Here is a 13,595-nt window from a genome sequence, read left to right as displayed (position 1 = left end):
CTCCCATGAGAGCATGAAAGAGAAGAGGGACAGTGTGATTCAGAAGCAAGAACACAGGATTTGGAGTCAGCAAACCCGGGTTTATTTACCATCTTTGACTCTTACTAGCTGTGTGGCTTTGGACAAGTTGCCTGCCCTCTCTGAGCCTCAAGAGCCCAAGTTGCAAAATGGAGATACTACTGCCTATCTTCTAAGACTATGTGCAAAGGATTTAGCACAGTTCTGGAATATTATGGGATTCTTTTTTATTTTTTATCATGGGATTCTAATCTGTGTTCCTTTCTCTTCCTTTTCTGCTTTGGATCCCTGCTTGCTGGAAGACTGAGATCTAAAAACAAGACTAAGAGGCTCCTTTTGCAAGTTTCCCCATGGCCCATTTCCATGGGTAATTGACACTAGGTTACCACATCCCTATTCTTCTCACTCTGTCATGGTACAAGTTGACCTCTGTCTCCTTGGATCTCTGGCAAAACTGGTGCTAGTTCACCCTGGGGAGCCTCAGATCTCAGCACTGACTCATACCTTTATGATGGACACAAACTGAGTAAATGGTTAGACAGTTGCTTCTCTGCTGGGGTCTTTCTGCTATTTACATAGTATTTTCCAGGAAATTATCCTGCCTTTTCCCAGCAATTCTCTTGCTGGTAATTCAGAATTATCATCTTCAGTTCACCTTTCCTTGTTGATGGATGGATTGATTCATTCATTTCTTTGCTCCCTCACCCATTCCTATATTCGTGCTCTAGATGACAGTCATATGCTAGCCCTGGAAGTTCGGTGATGTTCAACCCTGCCTTCTAGGAGCCAGATCTAGAGGAGAAGGCAGGGTGGCCGATGAGCCCACCTGAGTGTTGTGAGTGCCAAACCAAAGAAGGGGCATCACAGGCTGAGGGCGAGGGGAGGGGTCCTGTGACAGGTGATGTCTGAGCTGAGCCAAAGTCGGCAAGTAGGAATCAAGCTGACCTGCATTGCTTTCCTTTTTTGCCCTCAGGAAGGACTGCCACCCCCTGAGCAGGACATTTGACTCTTCCGTTATCTGGCTCCTGTTTTCATGTGGCTCATGACAAGTGCCATGGTCCTAGTACCTGAAGACTTACTCTCTGCTGACTTGGTGAGGCCCTCCCAGCCTCTATTTGAGCTGCTTTCCTTGCACGGAGTGATTTCCTATATGACTGTCGATATCCTGCTCACCTCCAAGCCTAAACTGAGTCCACCCGCCATGAAGCCTTCTCAGATTCCTCAAGTCAGAACACAGTGCTCCTCCCTCCGCTTTATGTGGACCCTCCTATTGAGCACGGGGGTGGCTGAGCCTTGTATCATCATTCTGGCTATGGTGATGCTGCCTAGACATTCATAGTCTAAGACTATGGGGGCTTACTATGGAATCTTACTGGGGGCTTCCCAGATGGTGCTAGTGGTAAAGAACCCACCTGCCAATGCAGGTTAGATGTAAGACATGCTGGTTCAGTCCCTGGGTCAGGAAGATCCCCTGGAGAAGGGAATGACAATCTACTCCAGTACTCTTGCCTGGAAAATTCCATGGACAGAGGAGCCTGGTGAGCTACAGTCCACAGGTCGAAAAGATTCGGACACGACTGAGCGACTAACACACACCCACATGCACAATTAAATTATTTGTCATGGTTATCACATTTAATTCTCATACTATCTCTAAATGTAGTTACAGTTATTATCATGCCCATTTTACAGGTGGGGCAACTGAGGCTGAGCAGTTAGTTAAGTCACTTGTTCAAAGCCCCATGTTACTGTTGTTCGGTCTCTCAGTCGTATCTGACTCTTTGCAACCCCATGGACTGTGGCACCCCAGGCTTCTCCGTCTCCTGGAGCTTGCTCAAACTCTTGTCCATCGAGTCAGTGATGACATCCAACCATCCCGTCCTCTGTCACTCCTTCTCCTCCTGCCTTCAGTCTTTCCCCACATCAAGGTCTTTTCCAGTGAGCTGGCACTCTGTATCATGTGGCCAAAGTATTGGAGCTTCAGCTTGAGCATCAGTCCTGCAAAGCCCCATAACAAGTTAAATTTTAGAGCTGAGGTTTGAATGGATGCAATCTGGCTCCTGACTCAGCGCTCTTAATGGCAGCAGTGGATTGTCAAGGGTTAACTCTTGCCTTGTGCCAGAAGAACTGTCAGAGTTTCTACGAATCCCATCACAGCCTTGGCAAAGGTTCCCATACCCTTTTGTTGACGGAGCTCTCCTAAAAGACAGTCATTTTCAACAGAGACGTGCATGGGAAGGTTCAGTTTATCTGGGTAGAGTCAAGGAATTTCCAGCCCTTATTGACAACTGAATTGTGGCTTGCAAGAGCTCCACCTCCACTCAGGAAAAAGCTTGTGAACGAATGGTCCTCCTCTTCTTTGCCAGCGTTTTGCAATGTCAGTAGGGCCAGGCATTAGCATAGAGATTCCATTTGTTGTGCATATTTCTGGATACGCACAATTCTGACATCTGTAACCTTGTAGCCGAGGTTTGTACCAGCGTGGTAATCTCTCTCAGCGCTGCCAAATAGTTCTTTTGAAAAACATATTGGCTGCTAACCCATTTTCTGCTGTTGTGTTCTGGACAAGTGTTTCCCAAAACTATTTCCTAATAGCACTGAGGGGTTAGGAGAAGAAAGAAAGTAAATCGGAACAGGACTGTAGAATTTACTGGGGAGGAAAAACACAAAATAAACCCAGTGCCACCCCTAAAAAGCCTGAACTGTGGCTCTGGGTTCTTCATAATTTGAAACCAGAGTTTCTGAGCTGGTGCTCTTTCTCTGACAAAGGTGATTTTTGTTTTTCTTTAGATAAGGGGAATTCTCTTCACCTTGTTGGAAGTTTTGGCCAACAATTGTGACTTCTAGGAGATGAAGAACATAGTGGATGGTTTGGAAATATCCAATTATAGAAGAAGCCAGATGCGAAGGTGGAGAGGACTGCTGGGTCCCCGGGAGGAGCTGCATGGTGACTGGCTCTCTGCCTACATGTCTAGCTCAGCTCTGATGATGAAATTCACTTCTCATGTGATCTTGAGTTAAATTAACTGCTCAGAGGCCACCAGAAGCTCAGTTCCTAAAATCCAAGTCACTGTCCCTGACACATCCCAACACTTAGGGATTGAGTTTGGGAGCTGGGTGAGTGTTTTCAAGCTACCACTGTTCTCCCACAAGATTCTGTTCCTGCTGTGTTTTGCTTTAAAATATACACTACAAATTTTAAAAGAGAAATTTAGAATATGAAAGTGAAAGTTGCTCAGTCAACCCCATGGACTATAGTCTAGCATACCAGGCTCCTCTCTCCATGGAATTCTCCAGGAAAGAATACCGGAGTGGGTTGCCATTTCCTTCTCCAGAGGATCATCCTGACCGAGGGATCAAACCTGGGTCTCCTGCATTGGAGGCAGATTCTTTACCATCTGAGCCACCAGGGAAGCCCATTTAGAATACACATATTTAAAATCCGTATTTTTAGAATATGTCTATTTAGGGCAAACATGATACATTAAAGTTTTACCTTACTTGTATAATGTGTACATATATATGTACTTATATATGTATATATAAACATGTATATATACACACATATATACACACACATATATACACATGTATATATACACATGTATTTATATGTACACATGCATACACACACATATATATGTATATGAACCATCTTCTCTTTATATATCTGTAAGTATATATATATATATATATATATACACACACAGACACACACACACATACTTAACTGCTTGGGAAGGAAGCATTCTGTATGTAAAATTCTACATAAATGCACATAAATTAACTTTTAATTTTATGAATAAAGTGCTTCTTTAAATCATTGGGTATAAAACAGTTCTTTAAATCGTTTTAATTATATATATATATTTATGTATATATGCATGCATGCATGCCCATTAAAATTCAATTCAAAAGAGAAGATGTTCACATGTGTATATGTGTTGTGTATGTATGTATCCCTTCTTTTCATGCAGTTTCTTGTACACACACACACACACACACACACACACACACACACATCTACCCTACCTTACATAACTGGTCCCCTCTTTCCCCAGCTCCTCAGCAGTCCTTGGACATCCCCACCCTGGCTGTGAGTTTCAGGAGGCCACTGTCTCTCAGAAGAGGCAGAAGAAATTCACAGCCCTTTGCAAAATCTCTCACTTGCTTTGCACTTGGGTGACATGAGAAGTGTTTTCTGTCTACCAGCTCCTTGCTTTCCAGACCCCTTGACCCCCACATCATCACCACCTTGTTTTCCTTTACAATTTTTCATCAGAGTTTTTTAAAATTATTGTTATTCTTAAATGAAAATTTTAATGTGTAGTTCCAGGGAAATTCAGCCCGTATGTTTCAGATTCATTTACAGTTAAATCATCAGAGGTTGTTTTGCAATCACAGTCTGGCAGCCAGGGGACCTTGGAGGCTTCTTTCGGCCCTTTGACTTGGAGTCAGCATGAGCTGTGCTGTCTGGCGCAGAGCGCTCTGGACCGCCCGGCAGGCAAGCAACAGTCTCCCCAGCAGTCAGTGGCAGTGGGAAGGTGTGGATAGGGAACTGGGTCCTGGGACCAGCCTCACTTCTCTGCTCTAGTACCTGCTTTCCTAAGATGGACTCTGTCTTGTCATCCTGTGCTCAGATTCTCCATCTGTAAACCAGAGTGTCACCCACACTCATTCGTTTCTTTGTGCTTCATCCCTCTTATCCTTAAAATGGAGATAGTAATATTGAATTGTACCAACTTCCCAGGGACGGAGAAGAATGTGTGAGCCCCTAGGGAGAGTGCTCAGCATCTGGTCTGGTAAGTTATCATCATTTGCGTTATTGCCCCTGAGTAGAAAGTTGCCAGCACAGAGGACACTTTTCTAGGTGCTGGGTGCCATGCCGGCTGCTTCTAACTTAGCCCTCAGGATGCTCTCCCTGCCATCTGCCAGTTCTCTCTCTCTCACCTGGCTGAGTCTCTCTCTTTCTGCACAATCTCTTTTCTCTAGACTTCCCTTCACAGGCTGCAAGTCGCAGGGGGCTGCTCCAATCTCCTCTTTTCTTTCCCCACTCCTTCTGGGCAGAAGCGTCTTTCTCTATGGATTTAGCAACTTCTAAGCTGGATTTCCATTCTTGACTTCTGCCCTGAACTTTAGGCTGCTATATCTATATTCACGAAGAGGGCATGGCAACCCACTCCAAATAGTCTTGCCTGAAGAATCCCATGAACAGAGGAGCCTGGTGGGCTGCAGTCATAAGGTCACACAGAGCCAGACATAACTGAAGCGATTTAGCACAACGTCCAAGAGACTTCTAACTCAGAGGCTTCTAACTTAGTGAAGTTGCCCAGAGACTTCTAACTCAGTAAATCCACACTGAAATCCATTATCTCCCCCGTCCTCCCCACCTTCCCAGGTTCCCTTGCTCAGTCCCTCCGGCTCTGGTCCTTGTCTTGGCTAGGGGCACCATTAGTCACCCAAGTCAGGACACTCATCTTGATGATGCCCCTTTCCAACCACCCAATCCAGTAAATGGCCAAGTCCCGTTGATTTGGTTCATTCTATCCGTTTCAGATTTGCCCCTTCCTCCCTGACCTCCTGCACTGGTCTGGATCCTCAGCAGTTCTTCCTGTGGCAGCCGTAGCCGCGCTCTTGTTTCCTGGCTCTTGGCACTGCCCCTTGGGGTTCCTGAGACCAGGTTAGACACATCCCACTCCTCTGGCTGCAAAGTGTCTGAAGAATTACGGCCAAAATCCTGCATTCGTCATTCAATACCTACCCCTTCTATTCCTATGCTATATCCCCTCCTCATCCTTCATCTCATCCTCTACCATCAAATATGGTTTTCTGGGTTTTCTACTCCATGACAGCCTGGGATCTTCTGAGTGGGGCTTGGGACCACCTTCTGAATGATGATGCTGGGGTAACATTCCAAACAGATTTGCTGTTTAGTAAACTCAGGGCATGGAGTAGGTGTAGATAAAGGAGTAGGGGGCCCCTCTGGGCTCTTCCCAGCATTCCAGGCACATCTCTGCTGAGTGGAGCACTGCAGATCCGCAAACCCAGCCTCCATGAGAGAGCTCCTATATGGTTATCACTGGTCACTCTAGTTCAGGGAGGCGTGGGACACTTTCTCAGGGTGGGGGCATTTCAGGACGTCACTGAGGGACAGGTAGCTAGCTCTGGGCACCTGAGGCAGACCTTTTGACCTGCTCTTCCCTCCCCCAGCAGGATCAGAGCAGAAGAGAAGTGCCGCTGAATCTCAGCCAGGTTGCAGGTGACCTGAGGGCAAACATGAGGATTTATGGCTGGAGGCTGACCAGCCAAGGTGAGCGCCAACTTTCTGCTCTCCATGTCACCCTGGATCAGTTGCCCCACTCGCCCATCCAAGACATTTCATACAAAGAGCAAAGGCACTCACTGGGGCCAGGTGCCTTCAGGGGCTTCCCAGGTGGTGCTAGTGGTAAAGAATCCACCCGCCTGTGCAGGAGACAGAAGAGATACGGGTTCGATCCCTGGGTTGGGAAGATCCCCTGGAGGAGGACATGACAACTCACTCTAGTATCCTTGCCTGGAGAGTCTCCATGGACAGAGGAGCCTGGTGGGCTACAGTCCATAGGGTCGCAAAGCGTCGGACAGGACTGAAGTGACAGCACACACGTGCACACAGGTGCCTTCAAAGAGCCTAACTCCACAACAGTGACGCCAACCCGAACCAGAACCCAGGCTGTTGTCCTAGGAGACGGTGGTCCATGTCATCTGCTTCAGAATCTAGAACAAAATAGGTGAGGGTCTTTGAGTACTAGGAAGCTTCTCTGCAAGTTTTTAATTTGGAAGACACACCCACAAAAGTCATATGTGTTAGTGGACCAAGGAAAACCATGCTTGGTAGAAAGGAAGGTCCTGAGCAATCTGAATGTCTTTCCCATCTCTGTTGACAATCCCTGGTTGCTCTGGCCACTGAGCAACCTCAGCATTTCCTCTGGAATCCTGCTACAGAAACATTTCTGAGTATAAACCAAGTTAAACTGATATCAGCATAAGCCGCTGAGGGATTCCAGAGACGGAGGGATGAACTTGGTCTGGACTGGAGGCAGGAGATTGGAGAAGGAAAGGAAATCTACATGGGGTTTCAAAGCATGAATAGGAGTTTTCTGAAGAAGAGAAGAGAGAAAAGTATTCACTGTAAAGACAATAATGGGCAAAATCATGTTTAAAAGCTAGTAAGTGGGTCCAGCCTGACTGGGAAGTAGGGAGGAAGGAGGGGGATGAGGCCCCAGAGGTTGAAGAGCTGAAAGTTTTGGAGACTGTGAGCATGGTTACTCTCCTTACCATGCAGAGGGACATGAGTGGGGTGGAGTAACTTTCTGCAGCAGGTTCAAAGTGACTTGAACCTTGCCCTTTTCCCTCCTGACCCTGTTTCTTTCATTGTCTATCTTCCAATCTCCCTGACAGTGACTTCAAGCAGCACTCAGCTAAGTGAACATTCAGAAACCCTTCTGAGAAAACAAAAACCAAAAACAAAACAAACAGAAACCCAGGGATTTCACGACTCGAAGCATGGAGGGAAGGGACAGGCCCAGGCAAGAACCCAGTTCTAGAAGGGCTGGGCGGGACCTGTGGCTGACCAGAGCTGTCTGGGCTCCCCTGCACTATGCTTTTCATTCTGGGGGAGGCGGCTGTGTGGGAGGAGGGAAGGAATCTCCGAGAAAATATTTGTCACGAAAAGGAAATCTTGGCTGGCCCCAGAAATCACAGATAATTAAGAGATATGATTTATCATTGGTGATGCTTCCCAGGCTCGGCCAGCGAGTGAGTAAGTGTTTTTCTGGCTGCTTGAGAAGGCTCTGCCCCACGTCAGAGGCCTGGCACTGCTCTGCGGCCTCAGGGACACCAGCAGTGCCTGGGCAGAGGCTCTGGGTCTGCCAGTGACTGCTCCCCGGGTGGCCAGCCCCACTGGAGCGGATGGACAGAACACCGGCTTCCAAGCAGGACAGACCCGGGGTGATTCCAGCCTCGGACAGAACACCTGGAACACCCTCAGCTTCTCTGGGCCTTGACTTCCTCATTTGTAGGATGAACACAGAGGTTCTTGTCCTCTGGGGACACTCAACAATGTCCACAGATGTTGTATTTTGGTTGGCACAAAGGAGGGAGGCAGGGCACTCCAGGCCTGGTGGGGAGAGGCCAAGGGCGGGGCATGGTGCTGACCCCTCTTTAGTGCCTGGGACAGCACCCCCACAACCAAGAATGATGTGGCCTGAAGGTCGTGAGTGCTGATGCTGAGAAAGCCGAGTCAAAGTCATTGCCCAGAGCTCAGAGTTGGCGAGAAGACGGTCACGTGTCTGCACTGCCTAACCCAGAGCGGGCCAGACCCTGGTTAAACAGCAGTTTAAGAAGTGGTAAGTCAGACAGAGAAAGACGAACATCATATGATATCGCTTATATGTGGAACCTTAAAAAAAAAATGCTACACATGAACTTATTTACAAAATAGAATCGGACTCACAGACTTAGAGATCAGACTATGGTCACCAGGGCACCAGGGTTGGGGGAGGGATAAATGGGAAGTTTGGGATTGACAAGGACAGACTGCGATGTTTAGAGTGGATGACCAAGAAGGACCGACTGTACAGGGAACTCTGTGTGATATTCTGGAATGACCTAGCTGGGGAAAGAATTTGAAAAAGAAAAGATACACATATAGGTATAAGTGAATCACTTTGCTGTATGCCGGAAACTAACACAACATTGTTGATCAACTATGATCCAATATAAAATTAAAAAAAAAAAAAGCAGTGGTAACTCAAGTCACGTCACTTGGAAGGAAGGCCATGGGCCAGCAGCCTGGGGTAGTTCTGGAGGAGAGACTTGCCCACTGGGAAGAAAAGAAGGCCAACCAGGGCCTTTCCTCTCCAAAACCCCTCCCTTTCTTCCTTCTTCCCTTGCTCCCTCCCTGCCTCGATTGCGGAACACAGAGGAGCCAGTACTGTGAGCTGCAGATCTCGACAGAACAAAAAGGCCCCTGTCCACACAGGGCATTCATTCCCATCATTTTCCCACAAGTGAAGACCTCACGCTGCCTCAAATGGTAAACAAAGTCTATAAAGAAGAAGAACCCCTTGATCAGAAATGTTGGCTGTGTTCTGTTGCTCTGTGACCTGAAAATGACTTGGGGAGGCTCCTGATCTATCTTTCTACTGCTTGGATTCCTTGGATGCCCTCATCCTTTCAGAGAAAGCAGGTCACGGTGGCAGAAAGTGTTCAAAGTGTTAGTCGCTCAGTCCCGTCCGACTGTGACTCCATGGCCTGTAACCCGCCAGGCTCCTCTGTCCATGAGGGATTCTCCAGGCAAGAATACTGGAGTGGGCTGCCATGCCCTCCTGCAGGGGATCTTCCCAACCCAGGGATCAAACCTGGGTCTCCTGCATTGCAGGCAGATTTTTTTTTTTTTTTTTTTTTACTATCTGAGCCACCAGGGAAGCCCCACTGTGGCAGAGTTCCTTGTATTTTGCAGCTGCTCTTTTTATAAGAAGCACTTTCCCCAAATACAACAGTAAAACAGACAAAGCAACAAACAAAAGCTCTGTCAAATGGTAACCAGTTCCTATTAAGAAGAAGAAAGCATGGTCAAGGACCTCAATGATGGGGTGGGGGGCTGTGTGTGAACCCTAACCCTAATGGCAGGAGGTGAGGGCTGGCCTCCTTGATAAGGTGGCTTTAAGCAGAGAACTGGAGGGAGCGCAAGGGCGGGCAGGCGTCCAGCAGAGTCTGAGTCCTCCTCTGATCTGAACGCCTCTCCGGGTCCCAGGGCGGCAGACAACCCTTCTCAGATGACCCAGCTGAAGTTGGCTGGAGTGAGGGTCCCCAGCTGGCTCCTTAGGTCAGAGGAGCCACGCGGGGAGGTCAGGGAGATCAGCTCTGCCCATGGGCCCGCCCTGAGGCTGGCCACAAGGGTGTTTGCAGAAGGAAGGGTGGGGGATTTTAGCTGATTAGGGCCCATGTGCTCAGGCCCTGGCTTGAAGGGAACCTGGCTGGGTGCCCAGGGGGGTGAGCTGTTGGCGCTCAGTCTCCTTGGAGGGGGGATGGGGCTATTTGTACTCCACCCCCAGGCCCTGGCAGCCGACCCAGGGCCGCCTGCCACAGCAGAGGCAGGGCCAGCTTCCAGCTCCAGGAGGAGTGTGTCTGGAAGTGGGCCTCTGCCATGGTGGATGGGGGAGTGAGAACATTAAGGGAAAAAAAAAAAGACGCCACCTTTTGTCTACTTTTTATATAGGTTCCCAAGGCTTTAAAAAATCTTTCTTTCTTTCTTTTCTTTTAACAACTGTGCCTCTTCTAATGCCTATGAGAGATTTTTGGGAAGAATTACCAGGGTTGTATGTTTGCAGGTGGAGGAGGTACAGAGGCTTGGAGGGAGAGAGATGGGTGGTTAAGTTTATCTCTATCTCATCCACATTTGCTTGCATTTAGCCAGTCTTCGCTGAGTATCTCCTGCACCGTCAGGACTGATGAGGTGACAGAACTATGAATGCAGAAGGGACCACAGCTGTCTGGTTCATGGTGATGGCCTGAATGCCCAGCAGAGAGCTCCCGACATGGCAGGAGTGCCATGAACACGCGGGGTTTATGGTCCATCTGGGGAGAAAAGGCAAATGACAGGTGACCAGCCTTTGTGGTCATCTAGGTTGGGAGTTACCATTATAAGTGTGATGAGAGTTTGGAGAAGGGGCCTGGAGAGGGGGAGATGCAGGCTTGGGCAGGTGGGAGGCATGGAGGCAAGTCCAGGAAGCACAGAAGGTGGCATTTCCTAGTGCCATTGAACATTCCTCCTGAGGCTGGATGACTGCATCATGCCGTACCAAATGGTAAACAGTTTCTGTGAAGAAATAAAATTCCTTCATCAGAAATGTTAGCTCTGCGTTTTATTGCTCCGTGTCCTGAATATGACTTGGAGAGGCTCCTGATTTGTCCTTCTCCTGCTTTGATTTCTTGGATCCTGCTCATCCTTTCTGAAGAACCAAGTCATTGTGGCAGAGGTCCCTGAGTTTTGCAGTTGCCCTTTTTTGTAAGAAGGACTTTCCCCACATAAAACTATAAAATAAACAAAAAATGTTGCATCGAATGGATATAAATTCAACTCTAAAACTTTTAGGGCAGAACTTTTCTGGTGGTCTAGTGGTTAAGAATCTGCCTGCCAAAGCAGGAGACATAGGTTCGATCCCTTTCCAGGAAAATTTCACATGCCAAGGGGCAACTTAGGCCTTGGACCACAACTACTGAGCCCTCACCCATGTCCCCACAATGAGAAGCCTGCACACTGCAACTAGAGGAAGCCCGCATGTAACAACAAAGACACAGTACAGCCAAGGCTAAATAAAGTGATTTAAAAAAACAAAAACAACCTTTAGGGCCAAGCTCTCCCCAGATGCCAAGGAGAGGGGATGATAGGGAGCCACAGAAGGTTTTGAAGCTGGAGTGAGTGAAGATGAGAGGACTACTCCTGGCTCTGTCCATCCATACCTTTGCTCAGAACTTTCTTCTTGCTTAGGGACCTGCCCTTTTCTCAGCCAATTCATGGATCAGGCAGTGAGTGTCAGGGGTGGAATCTTAAAGGTCCACCCTCAGCACTTCCTATCCATTTGCTTCTTCACCACCCTCGAGGTCAGTTCCATCACATCTGCTTGAGTACCTCCAGTGACGTGGTGCTCTCTACCACCCACACTATGGTTCAGAGAATGCAAAATGGGGACCTGTGGGCCATAGTTTTCTTTCAGACAGGCTTTGTTTAGATTGCCAAGTGTTTAGACTTTTCTAAAATTAATCGCCAACATTTAAATATTGGATTTACACCCAGGAGTAGAGGTTATATCTGGCTTATCTTGAGGTGAGAAGATCTGATCACAGTAGAGTCACATTCTCAAACGCTGGAGCATGAGCTCTCCAGCTCTCTCCAGACTCCATCACTTGTGATGACACCCACCACACTTCTCATTTTTGTAATCCGAGCCTCAGTTCTTCCAATCTGTAAAATGGGATCATAGCTCATACTCTTGGAGTTGTTATGAGGACTAAATACATCTATGCCAAGCCTAGCAGAGTATCTGGACAATATTGTTGTTTAGTAGCTAAGTTGTGTCTGACTCTTTGCAACCCTGTGGACTATCGCCCACCAGGCTCCTCTGTCCATGGTAATTTAATCTAGACAGTGTAGGCCGCTCACATTTTTAGTGTTTTACTCCTTGGATCTGGAATTTGCTTTACTCCTTGGATCAGGATTTCAGAAGCTCCTCCTGCATGGAGTCTTCCTGACCGAGGCTAAGATGAGAGGAATTAGTACCTGGCATTTGTGTGGTCCTAGGCATTCAAATCCCATATGTGCTGACTTACTGATCGCACTCACAGTGGGCCCTCTGTCTCTCTCCAGCTCACCATTGATAAAACTTCTTTTTACTCCCATTCTGGATTTTCTCCCTGAGCTGTCTTCTTGGTCAGGATGCAGGGCCTTGGATGTTAGTGGTCAGGTCTCAGTCTCCCGCCTCCACACCTGGAGCAGTGCAGGTAGCCCTCCAAGCAGAGTCTGGAAACTGAAGGCTGGTTGACTTGGAGAGGCAGGGACTGCAGCAGGAAAAGAGCCCTGGAGTCAGACAGGCTTGATTCCGGCCCTTGCACCATCACTTCCCATCCCTGGAGTAAGTAAGTAAATGTTAGTTGCTCAGTCATGTACCGACTCTTTCCCACCCCATGAACTGTAGCCCTCTAGGCTTCTCTGTCTGTGGGATTCTCCAAACAAGAATATTGGAGTGGATTGCCATTCTCTTCTCCAGAGGATCTTCCTGACCCAGGGATTGAACACAGGTTTCCTGCATTGCAGGCAGCTTCTTTACTGTTTGAGCTACAGGGAAGTCCTGGAACTGCAGTCAGTTTATTTAGCCTTTGGGCTTCCCAGGTGGTGCTAGTGGTAAAGAACTCACCTGCCAATGCAGGAGACATAAGAGACATAGGTTCAATCCCTGCATCGGGACGATCCCCTGGAAAAGGAAATGTCAGCGATGCATGCATGGGCCTCAGTTCCACAAAGCGTGAACAGTGGCTCAGAAGGCCTGCTTTGTTGGGTAGGATGAGCATGAAATGAAGTAATATAGCATCTAATCGCTCAGAAACCTGATAAGTTGCTTAATTATCTACTATTTGGGGAGCCCCTACCGTTTGCTCGGGGCTGCGGTGCCAGCTTCCAGCATGTAGCGGTGACTCTGAGCGGCTCTACCCTCAAGCTCCCGGAGCTGGGTCCAACCCCCTCTCCCATCTGCATCCGGAGGATCTGGGGCCCTTCTCCAGGGCACAGGAGGGACTTTGGATGAAGTCTTGGCTCTGCCCAAATGGGAGAGCAGAGCAGAGCAGGGAAGAAATGGTGGAGGAGGAGGCGCGGTAAGGAATGATGCTCCGGGTGCCCAGGAGCAGCAGCAGGCGGCCGAGCGTGCCAGGAGCACTTCACTGTTCTGGAGATGAAAGAGCTTCTTCCTCAGAACCCTGGACGCAGCCCAAAGCTGGCTCCACCTTCTCCGCAGGCCAGCTCAGCCGGGAAGATGGGCACGGCT

Source organism: Dama dama, chromosome 16 (genome assembly GCF_033118175.1).
Source record: "Dama dama isolate Ldn47 chromosome 16, ASM3311817v1, whole genome shotgun sequence".
Classification (NCBI taxonomy): domain Eukaryota; kingdom Metazoa; phylum Chordata; class Mammalia; order Artiodactyla; family Cervidae; genus Dama; species Dama dama.
The sequence above is the reverse complement of the archived record's forward strand: the minus strand, read 5'-3'. Positions refer to the sequence as shown.